The sequence below is a fragment of the Pelodiscus sinensis genome, chromosome 13 (assembly GCF_049634645.1).
Source record: "Pelodiscus sinensis isolate JC-2024 chromosome 13, ASM4963464v1, whole genome shotgun sequence".
Taxonomy (NCBI): Eukaryota; Metazoa; Chordata; order Testudines; family Trionychidae; genus Pelodiscus; species Pelodiscus sinensis.
In genome coordinates, this window is record NC_134723.1 from 3,864,039 (window position 1) to 3,883,173 (window position 19,135).

Sequence of the window (19,135 nt, forward strand, 5' to 3'; positions counted from 1 at the left end):
ACGTGGGACGAGGTCCCTGCACTGCACAAATCACAGCGCACCCCCGAGGTCTGAGTACCACGTTATTTCTGTTCTAGTCAGGCTTTTACAGGAGAGGCGACAGCCTCCACGAGTCCCTTGGGAAAAACGGGGGGATGGCGCCGCACGACCAAAAGGGGCGGGGCCTCAGGTGCAAGGGGCGTGGCCAGGGGCAGTCAGCCCTCAGCGTTGCCCAGAGCTCAGCGTGCTGGCTGCTACCACTGTCACAGTAGCACCAGTGGCAGCCCCAGACCCCTTGGAATCACTGGGCCCTGGGGCAGCTGCCTCTTTTGCACTCCCAGCCCCACTGTCAGTAGCCTGGGGGTTGTTACTGTGACTCTGTCACCATTGACCCCTCGGTGGACATCCTGAGGGGAACTCACTCGGGTCTGAGGCATCCAGCCAGTCCCTTTCTCAGGGTGGGACCTGCAACCCACTCCCTCCACTCCGGGCTTTTGGGCTGCAGATTCCTGCAATCCGCTGTGATGATCGTAAACGGCCTGACATCAGTTCAGTGCCTGTGGCCCTGTTCTCCCAGTGCCAGGGTTAACCAGCGACCAGCCAGCCTGCACGAGCAAAGCATTGTTTATTCAGAACAAACACACTACAGAGAACTCTTATCAAACAACGGACAGCTCCTTCAGGGGCCTCTTGACAGGTGCTACCCCATCCTCCACATGGCGACCATGGCAGGATTTCAAGTACCTCAGGCCCTCTGTGGAACTTGCCTTTCTTGGTGCCAATCTGATGTCCATGCTTGGACTGAGGGTGAATAACTCTTCTCTCAGATCCAGGTTGTCGCTTCGGGCCTTCTCTGTCAGGCCTCTGGAACCAGGTGAAATCATTCTGTGCTACTTCCCTGAGGGAAAATGGATGACATTTCCACAGACCTCTTACCTGCTTTAGGGATTTGTGTTAGCTCCCAGCTACATTGGTTCCTACAGGAAGCCTTTGTAGCTCACCCGTTGAGCCAAGAAAACAGATAATCCCGTGAAGAGATTTTGATGCAACAGTATTTGAATATTCCATGTGTCCACTGCATCTGCCATATCTCCCTATAACAGTCTTTAAATATTTCCTGCTGCTAAAGCATGACCTCTATCATTGCCTCCGCTCATGAATCCATCTCTATGGTTATTTCTACGCAGCAGCCTTATTTCAGAACAACAGACATTATTCCGAATGAGCATAGTCTGTGTCTACACACAAACAGTTATTGCAATATAATGTCGAGCTGGAGGACTTCTTACTCCGACTCCTGTAACCCTCATTGTATGAGGAGTAAGGGTACGTCTAGACTACCGCGTTTTGTCGACGGAAGTTTTGTCAACAGATAATGTTGACAAAACTTCCGTCGACAAAGAGCGTCCAGACACATTGAGTTCTGTCGACAAAGCAAGCTGCTTTGTCGACAGAACCCCGTAGTCTAGACGCAACCCTACAAGCAATAACACCTTCTGTTGACAAAACTCTGTCGACAGAAGGTGTTATGTCTCGTAAAATGAGGTTTACCAGCGTCGACAAAACTGTTGAGTTCTGTCGATGTTATGTCGACAGAACTCAGCGGTAGTGTAGACGCTGGTATAGTTTTGTCGACAAAAGTCCACTTTTGTCGACAAAACTCAGTAGTCTAGACACACTCTAAGGGAAGTTGGGGGAAGAGCGCTCTGTCTCAAAATAACTGCTGTGTGGACCACGCCAAAAGTCAAAATAAGCTATTTCGACTTAAGCTACGCAGTTGACGTTGCTCAAGTTGCGTACCTCATTTCGAGTGTTGCCCTGCTGTGTAGATGTGCCTTAAAGGACTTATTCAAACATTACAAACCCTGAATAACTTCTGAGAGCTGTCCTTTATATAATCAGTCCGAAGAAATGTTTTCCTCTTTCTGCTTAAATAAGCAATTTTCCCTCTAAACGTCACTGGCTTGAAAACTAGAGTGGACAACACTCAAAATCATCAATCTGTGACAGGTTTATAGTTCAGCATCTAATAGCCTGAGAGATCTAAAAATGGGAGGAGACATTGTCCATGAGCTTTCATTTATACCCACAGAGAGCTGGGCCCAGAAATGTTCTACTGCTGGAAAAAAGAAAGCTCCTAGCGGCACACAGTACTTGCTTCTAGCCCCGAGAGATCCCAAGATACCAGATGTTAAAATCACTGCACAATGAATGGGAAAAGCTATTTTGAGTCATTTTTACAAGTTTCTAAAAAGTATTCATTTTTTATTTCTTTCTCTCTCTTCCTCTGAGCCTCACACAGCTGGATTTACCACCCTCCGGGAGTCTGGCTTTGCAAAGAGAGGGATAAAAAAATAGCACCAATAAAAACATTTAACAATTCTCTAAAACATCCTGCAGAATATGCAATATACAGACTTACCCACTCATGAATCAGGCAGCCAGCCCAGACGTGTGCCAGTAAAACTTTTCTATGATGCCGCATCATCATCTCGGTCCCCGTCTCTGTCAATAGAGAGATGAATGATAAACTGGACGTGGCGAGGAGGTACTCAGTTGGTCCTAGAAACGGAGCTGAACTTTGTGAAGTGTTAAACAGTGCCTAGCTCCACCTCCCAGCTGGCAAGCCAATGAAAATGTCTAGAAGATGCTGTGTGGGCCTGGAACGGTCCGGGGAGCCCATGGACAGGACAGACTGGTCCAAGCTGAAACTTGATGAGGAACAGGAATAACACCTTTGTTGCCGGGGGATGTTTAATGACCACACATGGCCAGGGCCTCGGTTTCGAGTGTCATTCAAAAGACAACAGTCCCAGTTCTCAGTCACTAGGAAGAGAAATCCCAGGCTGCTCTCACTGGTTCTCATTACCCCCTGCGAGCTTCCAGAAGCAGAGACCCATCTCAGAGCCGTGCACTCCAGCCACGCCTCAGTCTACCTGCGATATGTTTGTGATTCAGCCTCTACACCAGGGCTACTCAACACACGGCCCTCGGTGCGGTTTGGATTTACGTGGGGCTCGACACGCGGCCCGCAGGTAGGATCTTTTGAACGTGGCCTCCACTGGGAACACGCTCCATAATGGCGAGGTGTCACTCCCAACTCGCCAGGTGGGGTGAGCACTGAAAGACGCAAGCGGACAGAGTGGCTGAAACAGACGGGTAAAGGGTGTCAACATTTCTAGCCCCCAGGGATGGGAACACCAGGGACTTGTGTGAAATAAGCTATTTGCTTATATATTTGCATGTATCTGCAACTGCACTTAAGCTGTGGCCTTTAGCATGTGTTATGAGTATCACTGTGGCTTCCAGGGATTCCAAAGTTGAGTAGCCCTGGTCTATACCATGGGCCGGGTGCAGGAAAAGCACGTGGAACAATTTCACACGGCTGTGTGCTCCTATTCTCCTTACGGCACTTTTGTGCTACCAAGCCAGCATGATAAGGTCTTGGAAAATAAAAAACCAGGCTGAATCACTCGTGTCAGCACATCTCCTGAGATCACAGCCCCGTCAGGGCAGCGCTGGCGAATGGAGGATCACAGACAAAGGCGAATTTCCAGAGCGTGGGACTTCTCCAAGCAGCCATGTTGAGAGATCGAAAGTAGTTTTCAAGCTCTGTCTGGTGCAGAGCTTAGCCTGGTCACACACTGCACAGCTCAGGGGTCTCTTGGCCCTGCGCCCTTCTCTCTATGACCCTGGGCAGGAAGTGGGATCACGTTTTCTTCCCTTCCAAGCATGAAGTCACCCGGCCACGTGTGCAGGGCAGTCCTTAGGACTTATGGGGCCCTACCCAGCACTATTAAACTGGTGCTCCTATGCCCGAGGGAAGCCGGGACCAGGAGACGATTTTTAGAGCTGTGATTTTATAATCTTCAGCAGCGCGCTCATTAATAATTCTCAAGCACATTTTTAACTAAGGTCCTGTTGACTCACACAGTACATTTAGAAAGTGACAGGAAATTCCTGGGGCTGGCAAATGCCTGTTAAATGACTTCATTACCCCTTGAATGACTCTTTCACAAGTTCAGTGTTTTGCTAATTAGTCTGGCAGGTTTTTTCCCTTTTATGTCAGCTGGATCCTTAGGGGAAGAAGTGAAGCTACAGCACAGGGAAGAGCAGGTGAGTGGACATGAAGACCTGTAGTGCCCCAGATTTTGGGGTGCCCTACGCAGCTGCGTATGCTTTGTACGGATAAGGATGCCCCTGCATGTGTATCAGGGATGATCTAGATTGGTCGTGTCCAACCAGTTCTGAGGCAATAGCCACTCTAGGCAAACCAGCCACATTATTCTGAAAATGTCAATAATTCTGTGAGCCAACTAGCCACACTCGACCAGCCAACGAGCCACCGGTGGCTAGTGGCGAGCGTGTTGGACGTCATGAATCTAGACGGTGCTGGGTCCTGCCGTGAGGGAAGGGGACTGGACTTGGGCCTCCCAGTTCTAGTGTCCTACGATTCCATCATGTGGCTGAGACCACAAACAGGCCCTCGGCACAGCAGTAAGCATGGAACAGAGACCCCAGCCAAACCCGGCCTGCTCATTTGGCTGCCTAAAAGTTCTGTAGAAAATCCGGCCCCAAATAATGTCCGTGCAGCTAAAGGGCAGGGCCCCATCTCGAGCTGAGGAGACACTTGGTCAGGTGGAGGGCTGGTAAAACACAAACTCACACACCTGAGACAAGCCCACGCACCTTTTCGTAGTTTTTTACTCTCCCCTTCACCTCCTCCCTTTTTATTTCCATGTAAAAAAAAAAAAACTAATTTTTTCACTTTTTCCCCCACTAGGAATGAGCGGGGGGGAGGAGGGTCGGAAGCCAGGAGAGAAGGTGGGTTCCTCCCCTCCCCCAGGAAAACAAAATGCAACACTTCAACATTTGGAGGGGGAGGAGCTCAATATTTTTTGTTTCCAAATTTTCATCTACACCTAACATATGTGGATGAGAACGGACAGCGCCCCAGAGCATTGGCAACGGCAGCCAATAGACAGGAGACGTGTGGTTAGAGCAGGTGGAGCTGGGGTCACCTGTCTGGATGGAAGAACTGGCATTAGTGCACCAGGCTGGTTGACAGCAGACACTGGACACTGAGACCTACATGGTGCAGCGCAGTTGGTTTAATTACCCTTCGCCTTCTGCTACGATCTCGCCACTCCTGGTTCTTGTTCCCAGTCATCCAAAGGCTGAGGTGGAAGATAGCGTCCGTGCTGTCTCAGGAACACAGCAATCCAGGCTCAGCTGTCCCCTCTGGCCGCACAAAGAGGCCAGGGAGGATGGCTGCATGTGCTGAGATAGCAGGCCGTCTCCCTGCCATTGCCCAGCTGATTTTGGGCTCATCTGTTATGGGTCCCGGCCCTGTGTTCTGCCACCAGCTCTTCCAAGCACATGAGATGAAACGCCGCGATTCCCCTCCAATTACTGGGCTTTTCTTGATGGTTTTGTCACCTCGGGGTAAGCAGCTGACGCTGAGTCAGAGCCAACAGGGTGCACAGAGGGAGGGATGCGATGTCTCCGCGCTGACTGATTGCAATGTACCCGCTCCTTTGTGTATGCGCCACTCTCCTCTGCCAGGAGGAATCTGTCAGGCCTGATCCAGCAAGGATCCGGATCCCGATCCCGATTTCCAGGGCCGGGAGGGCATAGGAATTGGGTTGTGCTCAGCATAAAGAAGGCAGGGGGAGGCCTTTATACTAACCAAAACTGGATCCAGAGTCTGGTGTCATATGCGGGCTGCTCTGGGGCTGGTTCAGAGCCATTCCTCGTTTCATCCATTTCTAATTGCCTCCTCATCTAGAGACCAGTGTCCGGAAACAGGCTGCAGACTCGGTGATATTAATTTGTGTCAATGACGTTAATTAACAACCTCCTCTAGGAAAAATCCGTGATCAAGAAAGCTCTTGGTTAACTGCTTACCTGACTTGGGGCCTTAATCGGACCAGTCAACACACACTGTACACAGACCTTTCCATCACAGAGATGTGGCCGCTTCTGGGGTGAAACATGGCAGCCAAACACTGCTTGGCAGTCTAAGGGTACATCAACGTTGCACAGCTATTTTGAAATAAGCTATTCTGGAGCAGTTATTCCAAAATAGCTTATTTCAAAGTAGCACATCTACATAAGACCGGCCATACTGGGTCAGACCAAAGGGCCAACCTGCCCAGTATTCTGTCTGCCAACAGTGGCCAATGCCAGGTGCCCCAGAGGGAGTGAACCGAACAGGGAATGATCAAGCAATCTCTCTCCTGCCATCCATCTCCACCCTCTGACAAACAGAGGCTAGGGACACCATTCTTTACCCATCCTGGCTAACAGCCATTAATGGACTTAAATTCATGGAGGTTATCTAGTTCTCTTTTAAACCCTGTTATAGTCCTAGCCTTCACAGCCTCCTCTGGCAAGGAGTTCCAAAGATTGGCTGTGCACTGTGTGAAGAAGAACTTCCTTTTATTTGTTTTAAACCCATTAATTTCATGTGGTGGCCCCTAGTTCTTATATTATGGAAACAAGTAAATAACTTTTCCTTATTCAATAACTTTTCCTTATTCAGGGAAGTCTACACTTCAGGGAAGCCTCAAAATTAATCAGAGGCAGGTTTCCCTAATGTGGACGTGCTATCTCGATGTAGAGCCCCAGGAGGAGTAACTTAGAATGGCCCTGGGAAGGGGCTATTTCGAAATAGCAGCAGTGGAGCGTCTACACACGCCTTCTCTCGAAATAGCTATTTCTGAGTAGGCGTTATTCCTCGTAGAATGAGGTTTACAGATTTCAGAATAAGCCGTCTATTTAGTTCAAAATTATTTCGAAATAACGGAATGGCTGTGTAGACACCCGCATTGTTCTTCTGACATAACACTAGTTATCTCGAAATAACGGTGCAGGGTAGATACACCCTGATACAGAAAGAGAAGGAAGCAGTCCCCACAAGGAGTGGAAGGAAGAATTTAAAGCAGGTTAGATTCATAGACTGTGTCTACACTGGCCAGTTTTTCCGGAAAATCATCTGATTTTCCAGAAAAACTTGCCAGCTGTCTACACTGGCCGCTTGAATTTCCGGAAAAGCACTGACGATCTAATGTAAAATCATCAGTGCTTTTCCGGAAAAACTATGCTGTTCCCGTTTGGGCATTAGTCTTTTTCCAAAAGACTTTTGCCCGAAAGGGCCAGTGTAGACAACATAGTTCTGTTTTCTGCAAAAAAGCCCCGATCGCGAAAATGGCGATCGGGGCTTTTTTGCGGAAAAGCGCATCTAGTTTGGCCACGGACTCTTTTCCGCAAAAAGTGCTTTTGCGGAAAAGCATCCTGCCAATCTAGACGCGCTTTTCCGAAAATGCTTTTAACGGAAAACTTTTCCGTTAAAAGCATTTCCGGAAAATCATGCCAGTGTAGACGTAGCCATAGACTTTAAGGTCAGAAGGGACCATTATGATCATCTAGTCTGACCCCCTGCACAATGCAGGCCTCAGAATCTCACCCACCCACTCCTGGAATAATCCTCTCACCTATATCTCAGATATTGAAGTCCTCAAACAATGGTTTAAAGACCCCAAGATACAGAGAATCCTCCCACAAGTGACCCGTGCCCCATGCTACAGAGGAAGGCGAAAAACATCCAGGGCCTAACTATCCCCGCTGGACCTGGGGTTCAGATGCTACGACTCCCAGTCCAACTCCTGCAAAGGGAAAAGTAAAGAAACACAAAGCACTTTCTAAAATAAAATGTAAATGTCTCCTCATTTCAACAGGGGAGGGGAGCAGCAGGTGCATTGTCAGTTTATTCTAACTGCAGCCTCTCTCGGCGTTACGCTTGGCGCCCCCTCTGTGCTAGGTACATCGAACGAAACAACTCTTCTTGCCCCAAACTATTTACAGAATGCTGGCGAGAAAACAGGCGGGTGCAGCGAAGAGATAAGGGGAGCACAAGGCAGCAGCGAGACTGTTGTGACGGGGGTAACAATAGACATGGCTAAGTACGCCCATGCATGCGACTGGAAGAAAACCGGCACGAGACGTGCGCGGCAGAAAGCGCACGAGCAGTTACGTTGCCAAAGCCGCAAACGAGGTTGTATTTTAATAGATTTTTTTTCTACTCTACAATGTAGGTGAAACCAGGGACTCAATCCTCTTGGCCCGCCCAGCAGCCCGAGAGGAAAATCTGGCCCACTGAGTATGGCTACGCTGCGATTGAGCCCCCAGCTGACTCAGGCTTGGGGGACGAGGCTGTTTAATTGCAGTGTTCACATCTGAGCTTAGTCTAGAGCCCTGGGTATAGGGCCCTGTGCGGAAGGAGGGTGCCAGAGGACTGGCTGCAGCCCCAGCTGCTACATCTCCACTGCCCGGCCACTTGTATGAATCCTCAGGGCATTTCTGCTCCATGCTCGGGGTGGGAGGTAACTGCAGCACATCGGGACCCGCACAGGTCATCACTTTGCTCTACCTAGCTCGGGTACCACAGCACTGATGCCACCGTGCTGGCGGTACAAGCCCGTGGGGGATGCTGGGTAAATACCCACGAAGGGTAGCTCTGCAGGCTAGCCTGGCGTCACAGCTAGGGCCATCTGAGGTAGCAAAGATTAACACCGACTCAACGGCGTCTCCATCTGCTGCAGACAGCCTGACGGCCACCTCGATGGAGCCTGACGGCCTGCGTCGCAAAGAGCCGCTCCGATTTCTTTGGAGAACGGCCGAGTTTGAAGAATTAATTCCTTTGCACTTAAAATAAGTTTTCCTTGAGCTTTCGCAACAGAACCCTGGGATGCTGGAGGAAAACAAAGGTCGGTATCCCATGGGGCCTATTGAATGCCTGGGAATTGAATTTCCTCTCTACATCCATGGGATGTTCATGCTGAGAAAACTGTAGCTAGTGGAGAGCAGCCCGTGCTCAACTTTAGCCCCTCCACTTCCCAACCTGCTTTGGTCAGTGAGTATCGAGGAGGCCTTCTGCCTCCAAGCAGACCATATTAATTGGCTCAGACCCACTGGCGTTTCTCTAAACCCAGCACGCCTGTCTGGGCAGGTGAAGCTGCATGCTCCTGACCACACTGTCGAGAACGTTTGCCGGTCACGGCCGATATGCGTATAACGTAGGTCTCCGCCCTGCTTACCCATTCCCTCCACTAGCATTTGTGTTTAGCCCACAAACCAACACCTCGCAGCGTCTGTTCTGATGGATTAATGTTTAACCTCAGGGCCAGAGTTGATTTCTTTATGTCCTTACACGTTTGATTCCACAGGGTTGTATCAGACGTTGCCATTAAAGTCCCTGCTCCATTAATTCATTTATTCGTTCAGCTTATGCCGAAGGACCGAGGGCCTAGTAGGCCTCCCCAACAACCAGCTCCCGGAATGTCCACAAGCTTTGTTTCACAGCTCCCTCCTGCCACCTCTCCCTTATAGGCCATTGGTCTGCCCGGACATCGAGGAAGAGCGAATCCCCACCTCACCCCAGCTCTAACCCACCTACACCACTTCCTGCTGCATTCTTGCAGGTCTCCTCAGCAACTGTTGCCCAGAGCCAATCGTACTGAGCTTGTGAGGCCTAAGGGGATCACAGTTCTAAGCAGTACACGGGCACCATGGGCCCCCCACTCTTGGTTAGCTAACACCGTGGAGACATTGACTTAGGAGCAGAGGGGTGTGAGTTCTGTGCAGGATATGTAGAGAAAACTGGGGTCCTGGCAGACTGTAGCCTTGGGTTACCACCAGGGGCGGCCTGTGCATACAGGCAGACTCGGCAGTTGCCTAGGGCGCTGCATGAAACGGGGTGCCCAGTGATGACACACTGCCGTTGAGGGCTGTGGATGCGGGGGCGCCGATCGTGCATTCCGCCTGGGGCGCCAGTTGCCGGCAGCTTGTCTTGGGCCGCGCCTGGTTATTACAATGGGTAAAAGAGCCCCGTTGCTGTGCTCGCTCTGGCTGTGGGGTGAGGCGATCCCATTCTAACAAGAGCAAGGACTTCCATTTGCAATTTGTAACCCTGACATGGTTCCCCAGAAGAGCAAACAAGCCGACTAGGCGCTAGCAGCATGACACAAGTCCCACAAGCGGTTTAGAAGTTTCCCTCTGCCTCTTTCCGCCGCTGCCAGCCTGCGAAGGTCTTTCCAGAGTGTAGCGTTCCACTCTCCGTGCTCTGGAAAAGGCACGCCAAGCTCTCGGCGTGTCATTAGAGTCCGCCTCCCTCTGCTCTGAGGCTCATTAAATCCAGTCTGCCAGCGGCTTGCAAACTGGAACGCTCTGTTCAGAGACGTACGGTAACCTAGGCCAGAGGAAGGATGTCTTACCCCTCCCCCCTCACTCCTGGCACCAAACCTTCTTCTGCCCACTGCGCAAATGGCAGCCCCTGCCGCTCTGATGGGCTCTCCTATGGAGAAGGACAATGAGACGTGTCTGAAACGCAGAGCTCACAGTAACACAGCGCGTGGTGCATAATGGCGAGAGCAGCAGGGGCGAGACGGAGGTGGATACGGAATGATGCATCCTGCTCCCTAGGACTCTTCCCAAGGGAAAGGAGCCAGGTACTGAGATCCATAGGGAGCAGACCTCTAAACACTGGAGGCTAGGAGAAGTTAGAGGAAGAACATAAGTTTGGATTGCAAACGTGGCTGCTGAACAAAAATTAAGTACAGGAGACACAGCTGTCTGACCAAGCCAACTCTGGGTCTCCTAAGCCATGTCTACACTGGGAAATGATTTCAAAATTAGAAAAGTCGACTTAATCACTCCCGATTTAACAAAATCCAGCCAGTGTGTCCACACTGAGTAGAGCCTCGAAATTCAACTGAGGCAGGCTCTGTGAATGCGGACACGCTACCTCGGACTTAGTGCTGCAGGAAGCGCTGGGGAGTAATTCGTGCGAATGTCTCTGGGGAGTCGTGATTTCAAAATAGCCGCACTGGTGCATCCACATGACCGCTATTTCAAAAAGCTCTTTTGAAATTAGCGTTATTCCCTGAGGAAAGCAGATTTCTATGAGCGGCCCGTTACTTCGAAATAGCAGGCGGGTGGTGTGGACACCGCGATTATAAATCTGAACTAAGAAAGGGAGGGTATTTCGAAATAAAGTCCTAGTGTAGACCAGGGCTTCAAGTGGTGGGGGAGGGAAGAGCTGGGAAAAAGCTGAGGCCCTCCCCTCTCAAACTACAGCAGCATGGCATGGAAGCACTCCCTCCGGGGCGGGGAGGGAGAGAAGAGGGGAGCAAGATTCTGGAGGAAATTCAAACCCATCCTCCAAAGGCCCAGGGCTTGGTGGGTTGCTAGAGGTAGACCCTGTGAGGATAAACGACAAAGGAGTGCCCCAGTACTGTCAATGTATCTTCCCTAGTCTCCTTTTCAGCACAGGCTGGCAGCTCCAGGCTATCTGGGGTACCCCTGCTGTTACAGAGCGATGGCAGTAAACATGGAGGAAATCGTTCCGCCGGCCAGAAGAGTCTAGGGACCTCAGTGGAGAGCCTTGGTAAGGAGACGAGCACGCGAGAGGTTCACAAGCTATCTGCAGGGTCTTGATTATTTCATGCTGGTGACAGACCACCAGCCTCTCCTGATGCCAACAGAGACTCGGGCAGGCTAGCCATTGCTCATGCAAAATCAAACCTGTTCTGGAATAACCTCTGGCTGACTGTGACGGACTGGGCCAGGTCTGGGCACTGCTGAGGGCGTCCGCTCAGGGCGAATTGCTCAAAACTAGGGCTCCTTACAGCCTCTGACCAGAGACCTTCCCAAACAGGTCACAAACCGGTCACACTGAGCAAAACCCCTCAGACACCCCAGCTCTCCCTGTGCCACAACCAGCCCCGGGCCTGCACACGGGGAGGGCTTCTAGAACCCAATCTCGCCTACCCCAAACGGGTCTTTCCGGTCCCAAAGAACCAGCCACAAATCCCTGGTCAATTTCCCTCTGGATCTCACCCAGAAGTTCACACTGAGCCAATCCTTTAGAATCTCCAATCTAAAGGTTTATTAATAAAAGAAAGAAAAGCATGAGAGTAAGATTGTGAAGGAGAATACATTACTTGCATCGAATCGCCCAGTTCTCAATGCAGGCTCTTAGCAGAGATGTTACAAACTATCTTAAAAGTCTCTGGTGTGCATCCTATGGCAGGATGGGCCCACAATTCTTCCCAGCTCGCTGTTCCTCGCAAGGCTGCCTCTGGGATCAGTAGCAGAATTGAAGGCAAGATGGAGTTCACCTCATGAGGCATTTTATATCCCTCCTGGCGTCCTCCTGGCTAGAGCAGGTCACACGGTCGAGTGACCTACCTCTGTTTCACATGCCGGCAGCCGTTATGCCCTGGCTGGTTTGCAGGTATCCAGATTTCCAGACACATTCCTCAGGTGCGTATTGGGCTCTCTGAGAGCCTTGTTCCTGGAGCCTTGCTAATTAGCATAGTCACTGACTGGACATCCCTTCCCGTTGCTCTGTCTCAGAGAATCTTCCAGCATAAGCACAAAGTACATATTTATAACTCCACATACAGATATCACACAAGTACATGGATTGCATATACAGAATCAGTAGAACATGAGCTTTCATTTGACACCTCACACGGCCCCCTTTGTACAGACTTTGGGACAACCCCCTCTTGGGTGCAGCAGTGACCTGTCTGATCCCCTTAAAATCCAGTAACGTGACTGATCCCTTAGCAAGAAGCCCTAGAATTGCAGCTACACTGCAGGGTTGGATGACACAAAGTCACCTCAACTGATATTTTCTTAGGTGCTTCGCTCCCCATATAGCTCCATTCTCCTGCCGGTTGGCTCTTCACCCTGGGACCTCTTTGGGTCTGTTTCTGTCTTTCACTATGGCCTGGTCTACACCTAAAATTCAGAACAATCTAGCAACATGTTTCAGGGGCGTGAAAACGTTCACACCCTGCCCACTGGCATTGCCTGGATCTAATCCTCAGTCAGCGAGGCGGATAGCAGGACTTTTCTGTACACCTAGCTGCTGCCCTGTGGAGTGGTAGAGAGCACCTACACTACAACATGGTAGCCGCAGTGCTGAATTAATGCCAGGTAGGTAGACGTACCAAGACAACATACTGTGCCTAAGCCAATGAGACCTGGATCTTTGTTGGGACCACTAGAGACTACAGGAATACAAGCAGGGTTCCCCTGGAATACCTTGGGAGCAGGCACACCAATGGCTGACTCTGCTGCATGGTGGAAAGGGATTGTTGTGTTCTACAATTTATTGTCGTCACTGCTGTGGAATGTAATCTAAGCACATGCAACAGCTCAGGGAGCACCGGAAGAGGATTAGACAGTTGCATGAACATGAATAGCTTCTGCAGTAAGTCTAGCTGGGATGAAATAGAATTAGGATCTCAGGCCTCATGCTTCAGGGCATAAGCTGGTCCCTAGAGAGGGGCCAGGAAGAAACTCCTCCGCTTGGCACTGCACTCTACTGCCAGGAGGGGTTACAGATAAGCACTCCTCAGTGGCTAATATTGGGGACACGATCCTGAACTGGATGGCTATTGGCCTGCTCCGGTGCAGGATGGGGGGTAAGTTAGGAATGTTTGGAGGCCCAGGTTGCTAGGTGCTCCCTTTGGGTGCCTAACTCCTTTGGGCACCTAACTCCTTTGGGCTCCTTTGCAAATCAGAGCTGGAAGTGCGACGGGCCTGACCCAAAATGCAGGCAGGTCCGTGGGTGTCTTTCCTCCTAGCACAATGGGCTCCGGATGTGTTGTGTTTTCAACTGTCTGCTCTGCAATGCAGACCCCACCCCCCACAACCTGAGCCCTGTCACATTAATGACTCTAGCCCCAGCTGATTAATAAATTGGCCTAGGGCTGCTGGGGCCCATTAAACTCAACCCCAGCGAGCAGGCCCTTAGTCCCCAAGCCAGTGATCCAGGGCAAGGATACAGTTATCTCTATCAGCCTTTTTAGATGCTTCAGCAACAGTAAAAGAGGGGGAAGGGGAAACGTTTGCATGTGTCACACAGAGCCATCTGCTCCCTGGTGTTCAAAAACAGCCACTGGTGTGATAGCGCGTGACCTCTCTCTCAGGCAATAGCAGAGATGTAGGCTCTCGCCTGCAGGGCTGGAGCTAACAACACCGAGAGCCACTGCTGGGATATACGGCATTGACTACCAGCACCTGCGGCTATGACCGGAATGTATTGCAACAGATGGATCTGGTGATGGTACCTGGGTTGGCAGGTGTCATGCTCCCTCCCCCAGGCTTTATGAAAATTGGCTTATGAATATGCATAACTCCAAGAGGCTTCATGCAAACTGCATCATGTAATGCATCGCTTGTAAAGTTACAATGTGCATAGCCTGTTTTTGAGCACGTACCATTCTTGTGGGTGAAATTAGACACATGGAGCCATGTAGTTTAGACATACCCCATCGATGGAGCCATGTAGATTAGGCTGATCGGCAAAGGGAAATGAAGTCACGATTTAAATAATCACGGCTTCATTTAAATTTAAATGGCTGCCGCACTGAGCCGACAAACAGCTGATCAGCTGTTTGTCGGCTCAGCGCGCTAGTCTGGATGCTCTCGCGCCGACCTGAAAGCCCTTTATCGACCTCCCTGTTATGCCTCGTAGGATGAGGTTTACCGGGGAGGTCGATAAAGGGCTTTCATGTCGGCAGGGGAGCGTCCAGACTGCCCCGATCTGCCGACAAACAGCTGATCGGCAGAGCGGGGCAGCCGTTTAAATTTAAATGAAGCCACAATTATTTAAATCACGGCTTCATGTCCCTTTGCTGAACAAACAAATCTACATGGCTCCGTCGACAGAGCCATGTAGTCTAGACGTACCCATGAAGTATGAATCTGGTTTTAATGCTAATGGTGCTAATGAGGGCCATGAGTGATACTGAAGGAACTTAATGACTCAGTACTCAAACCAACTACTTGAGAAGGGCCTTGTGTCCTGTAAACCCAGACTTTGGTGGGTTCTAGAAAGGTGTGACACTATACCACCTGGTACTGGAAGCTATCTTGAATCTTGTACTTTTCCATGAGGATGGGTAGACCGATCAAAGGATTCCCACCTGAGGAAAAAGTCTATTTAAGGAATGGGAAGCAATTAAGTTTGTCTTCAGCTGGCCTTTGAAACTGCCTCCTCCACCCTAAGAGGAAACACATGAAGAAACTGAAAACAAAGGACTCTAAAGAACATTGAAAAGCCATAGACCCAGGCCTGAGTAAAGATCAGCTCTGACTTGAAGTATTTTATCTGAAATAAGAACAGCTGATTAGGGTAAGAATTTGCATATAACAAGGTTCTCATTATATTAGAATTAGCTGGTGCCTTTTGTTTATTGTAACTTAGTAACTTACTTTGATCTGTCTGTTTTCACCTCCAATCACTTAAATCCTTTTATACTGAATAAAAACACTTGTTTATTATCAAACCTAGTGTAAATAATTTTTCCTGGGGGGAAGCAACCACTGTGCATCTCTCTCATTGGTAAGGGGGGCAGTAATCCAGACTATGCCTTGGATGGGGGAGATCAGAACTTCCGGCCCAGCTGGACAGGGCGGTGGGGAGCCACAGAAGGCAGGAAGGCGGGCATCAGTAGCTTGATTGGCACATCAGGCCACTACCCCAAGGGGATTTCTACGACCCAACCTGTCACAGCAGCAGAGTCAAGCAGAGGAATGTGCATTGCTGGCTGTTTGGGATGCTAGTAATGATTTTTAGTGTGGTGGCTGAAGAACAGACAAAGTGGGTAGTGGCCATGTTTCCCTCTACGCTGCACAGCCCTGCAGCTGCTTAACGAGCCCTGCCCAGCCAGGGGCGCAGGGCTCATGCATGGAGCTGCCTAGCAAGGGGAAGGGCATTTCTCCCTCAGTGACAGCCGCTCCCTGCTGAGGACAGAGCCACGAGTCTCTCTCAGGCAGTAGGGAGAGCCAATTTGCAATGAGGTGGAGGGAGCCAGCCCTGGCCCCGAGTCATTGCCTAGCACTAGAGGGTCTGTCCAAGCTGTGAAATGACAGGGAGGGGCAGAGAAGCAGCAGGGGGCAGGTTAAGCTCTGGGATGCACAGAGACTTGGAGGAAAACTTGCAGGTTAAGCAGTGGTCCAAGAAGCCAATAGACCACAGGAGAGAGGTGGTGGCAAATGCCTCAACTCAAGAAGGGAGGTGAATTTCCATTGGAAACCCTTTCCTTCCCGCAGCCTTAAGGGGTGCATGAACAGGAACATTTTCCTGGGAAAAGGGGGAAGCCTGTTGCTGAAAACTCTTTGGTACCAGAGAAGGGGTGTGTAAGGGGACCAGACCCCACAACAGCTGGGGGGCTCCCCAAAGGCAGGATCAATGTCCCTTTTCAAAAAGGGTCACATGGTCCCCAAAGCACAATTCCCTCCTTCTACAATAAATATGGGCCTAGTCCCAAAGTCCTGTTCCCTCCTTTAGGGTAAATACAGCCTAAGAGGTCTGGCCAAAAGTACCATCCCTTCTTTCAGGCAAATACAGCCCTACAGGCCTAGTCCAAGAAGTTCTATGGTCTCCCTCTGGAAGGCTCACTGGCCTGGAGGCATCTCCCCCACTACCAGGGAGACAAGTGGCACGGAGCAGGGAGGTAGAGACACCCAGACCCTCCCACTCCACTAGGTCCCAATCCAGGGCCCTGTTGGCAGCAGACACTTCCACTGCCAGCTCAGCAGGGCATCCTGCCGAAACACGCTGAGCTCCCGGAGGGACAAACCTCCACCCTGGGCCACTTCTTACCGTCCCTGGTGTCGCCCCCTTCTCCAGGCATTGCTCAATGAATCCAACTCACAAAGAAGGCCTCCCCAGTTGGGGCTGCTGCATCAGGGGGGAGGGGGACATTAGGGACTACTCAGGAGCTGCAGCCTAAGCTCCTTCCCTGCTGGCAGTCCAGCCAGACTGAGCTTCTCCCCTGGCTTTTATACAGCTCCAGCAGTTGGAGCATGCCCAGTCTGGGAAAAGGGGCGGGACTTCCTCTGCCCACAGAGTCTTAGCCCCCACCCCTCTTCAGTGCAGGGCACATCTGCCCTATCACAGGGTGGTAAACACTAATCAACTCACATGGTTTGAAGGGGAGGGGGATTTGGAAACCATTCTTGGAAATGCAACTGTCACTCATTTGCTGGTAACCTTCTGCTTCTTCCTACAACTTCCATGGATCCACACAAAGGAACTCATGTGTACGGTAAACCCCTTGAGAATGCGAAACCTCCAGGACTTCTGGAAAATGCTTCTGTGCATGCTGGGACTGGGAACAAAAGAATCCCATGGCCATGCAGCTCTGTGCTAGTAATGGTACAGGGGCTCAGAGCTGGGCCTAGCAACAAAGACATGAACATCCTCCAGGTTTCACAGGGCCATCTATGCTGCTGCCCCAACGCACACGCCCGCAACCCCACGTCCACTGCCCCAGGCTCTGCGATTCGCAGCCCCAGGGTGTCGGGGGGGGGGGGGGGGGGTTGTGGTTTCAGCCCAGACCGAGGGTTAGTGCCTCTTCCTGGGCAGTCGTGAGCACCCAACGTCTCCAGTGGGCTTGGTGAGGGCTTGGTGCCTCTAAGGATCCGGCAAGGGAAGTGAGACTCAAAGGGAGCAAAAATCACTTAAAACTGAGATGGGAAAAAAGTGAATTGATTTATTGCGTGGCCCCGCTTTGCACAGTTCTAATCTTTTAACCTGTTAACCTGGTTAAGGGGCCGGCAAACAGGTCAAACTCCCTATTCTCCCATAGTCACCGTGTGACCTTGAGACAGTCACTTAATCTCTGTGCCTCAGTTTCCCACATCGCTAAACTGATGTTGACAGTAATACTTTCTTTGCACAGTCAGACATGTTCATACAGTAATTTGCATAACAGGGCCTTGAGCCAAGGTGAGGCCTCATAAGAACATATGAACAGCCATATTGGGTGAGACCAAAGGTCCATCTAGCCCCATATTCTGTCTTCCAACAGTGGCCAATGCCAGGTTCCCCAGAGGGAGTGAACCAAACAGGGAATCATCACGTGATCCCTCTCCTGTCACCCATTTCCAGCCTCTGATAAACAGAGGCTTGGGACACCATTCCTACCCATTCTAGCTAATAAGTTTTGATGAACCTAACCTCCATTAATTTAGCTGATGAACCTAACCTCCATTAATTAATTAGAACCCTGTTAAAGTCCTGGTCTTCACGGTATCCTCTGGCAAGGAGTTCCACAGGTTGACTGTACAGTGCATGAAGTAAAACTTCCTCCAGGCATTATTGGGCTGCTGACCTATTCAGGACTAAAAATCTTAATGGTTTCAGTCATGCCTCGGCCCCAGAAGGACACACACTGCCCGGGCAACAGTGATCTATGCCAAGGCTGCTCACAAAAGAAATCCTCTAGAGCCTCCACACTCCCATCTTGCTTTTAATGCATTGATGCTGAACGCAGAGATGGGCTCTTCTGCTCCAATCTTCCCGGGATTACACAAACCTTTACTCACCCCAGGCTGCTGGGGATCCTGGCTAGTGGTGGGCGTTTTTAACAGCTGCTGTTGTGTTATAATTAACATGTGGACTGAGTAATCTCCAAGGGAAGCCCCATGCTGCTTGAATCATTTTGCATTTTGCTGGAGGAAACACTGCTGGGCATTCTGCAGGGAGCCATCCTGCGGAGAGGGAGGGTTTATGGCTGCCGAGGAGGGTGTTTCTGCCCCTCTCTGGCCTATAAAATTAATTACAGTTATTAATTATTTAGGAGCTATAATAATCATTATCCCTACAAAGTAATTGTAAGCACGCTTATAGGCCCTTTCATCGCAACACATCCCACAGCGCTACACGAATTCTCCCTCGGGGTCTACAAGCTCATCCCGTCTTGGTCCCAGCACATCAGGGTGCCTTTTGTTACCCCAGCCCCAACGGTGGGGGGCTACCGTGGCAGTGTCCTGCCCTTGCAGCAGTGGGCAGAGCTCAGAGAGCCCGGCAGGCCTCCAGCAACTGGCAGGGAGCGCAGGCAGCAGAGGCTCCTACAGCGTTTTGGCATCCCCAGAGCAGCCCACGTGGAACTAGGAAGGATGGGAACAGGTTACAGGAGGGAAGAGTTTGGAGACGGCCTAGGTGCTCCACCCCCGCTCTACTCCCAGGGCCACCCCCACTTCACCCCTCCCCCGAGGCCCTGCTTTCACTCTCCTTTTCCTGCCCATGTGCCGTCCCCTTCCCCCGAGACCCCACCCGCACTCCCCCTCT

General features: G+C 50.8%; 1 long non-coding RNA gene across 1 annotated transcript; it reads right to left on the bottom strand.

The window, feature by feature from the left end:
* Positions 1-608: 608 nt before the first annotated feature.
* Positions 609-16,809, bottom strand: LOC142831273 (uncharacterized). The gene is made up of 3 exons (XR_012906978.1): positions 16,664-16,809; positions 2,402-2,484; positions 609-877 (listed from the first exon to the last, which is right to left on the bottom strand). It is a non-coding gene; the product is annotated as an uncharacterized LOC142831273 (long non-coding RNA).
* Between the last annotated feature and the right edge of the window lie 2,326 nt (positions 16,810-19,135).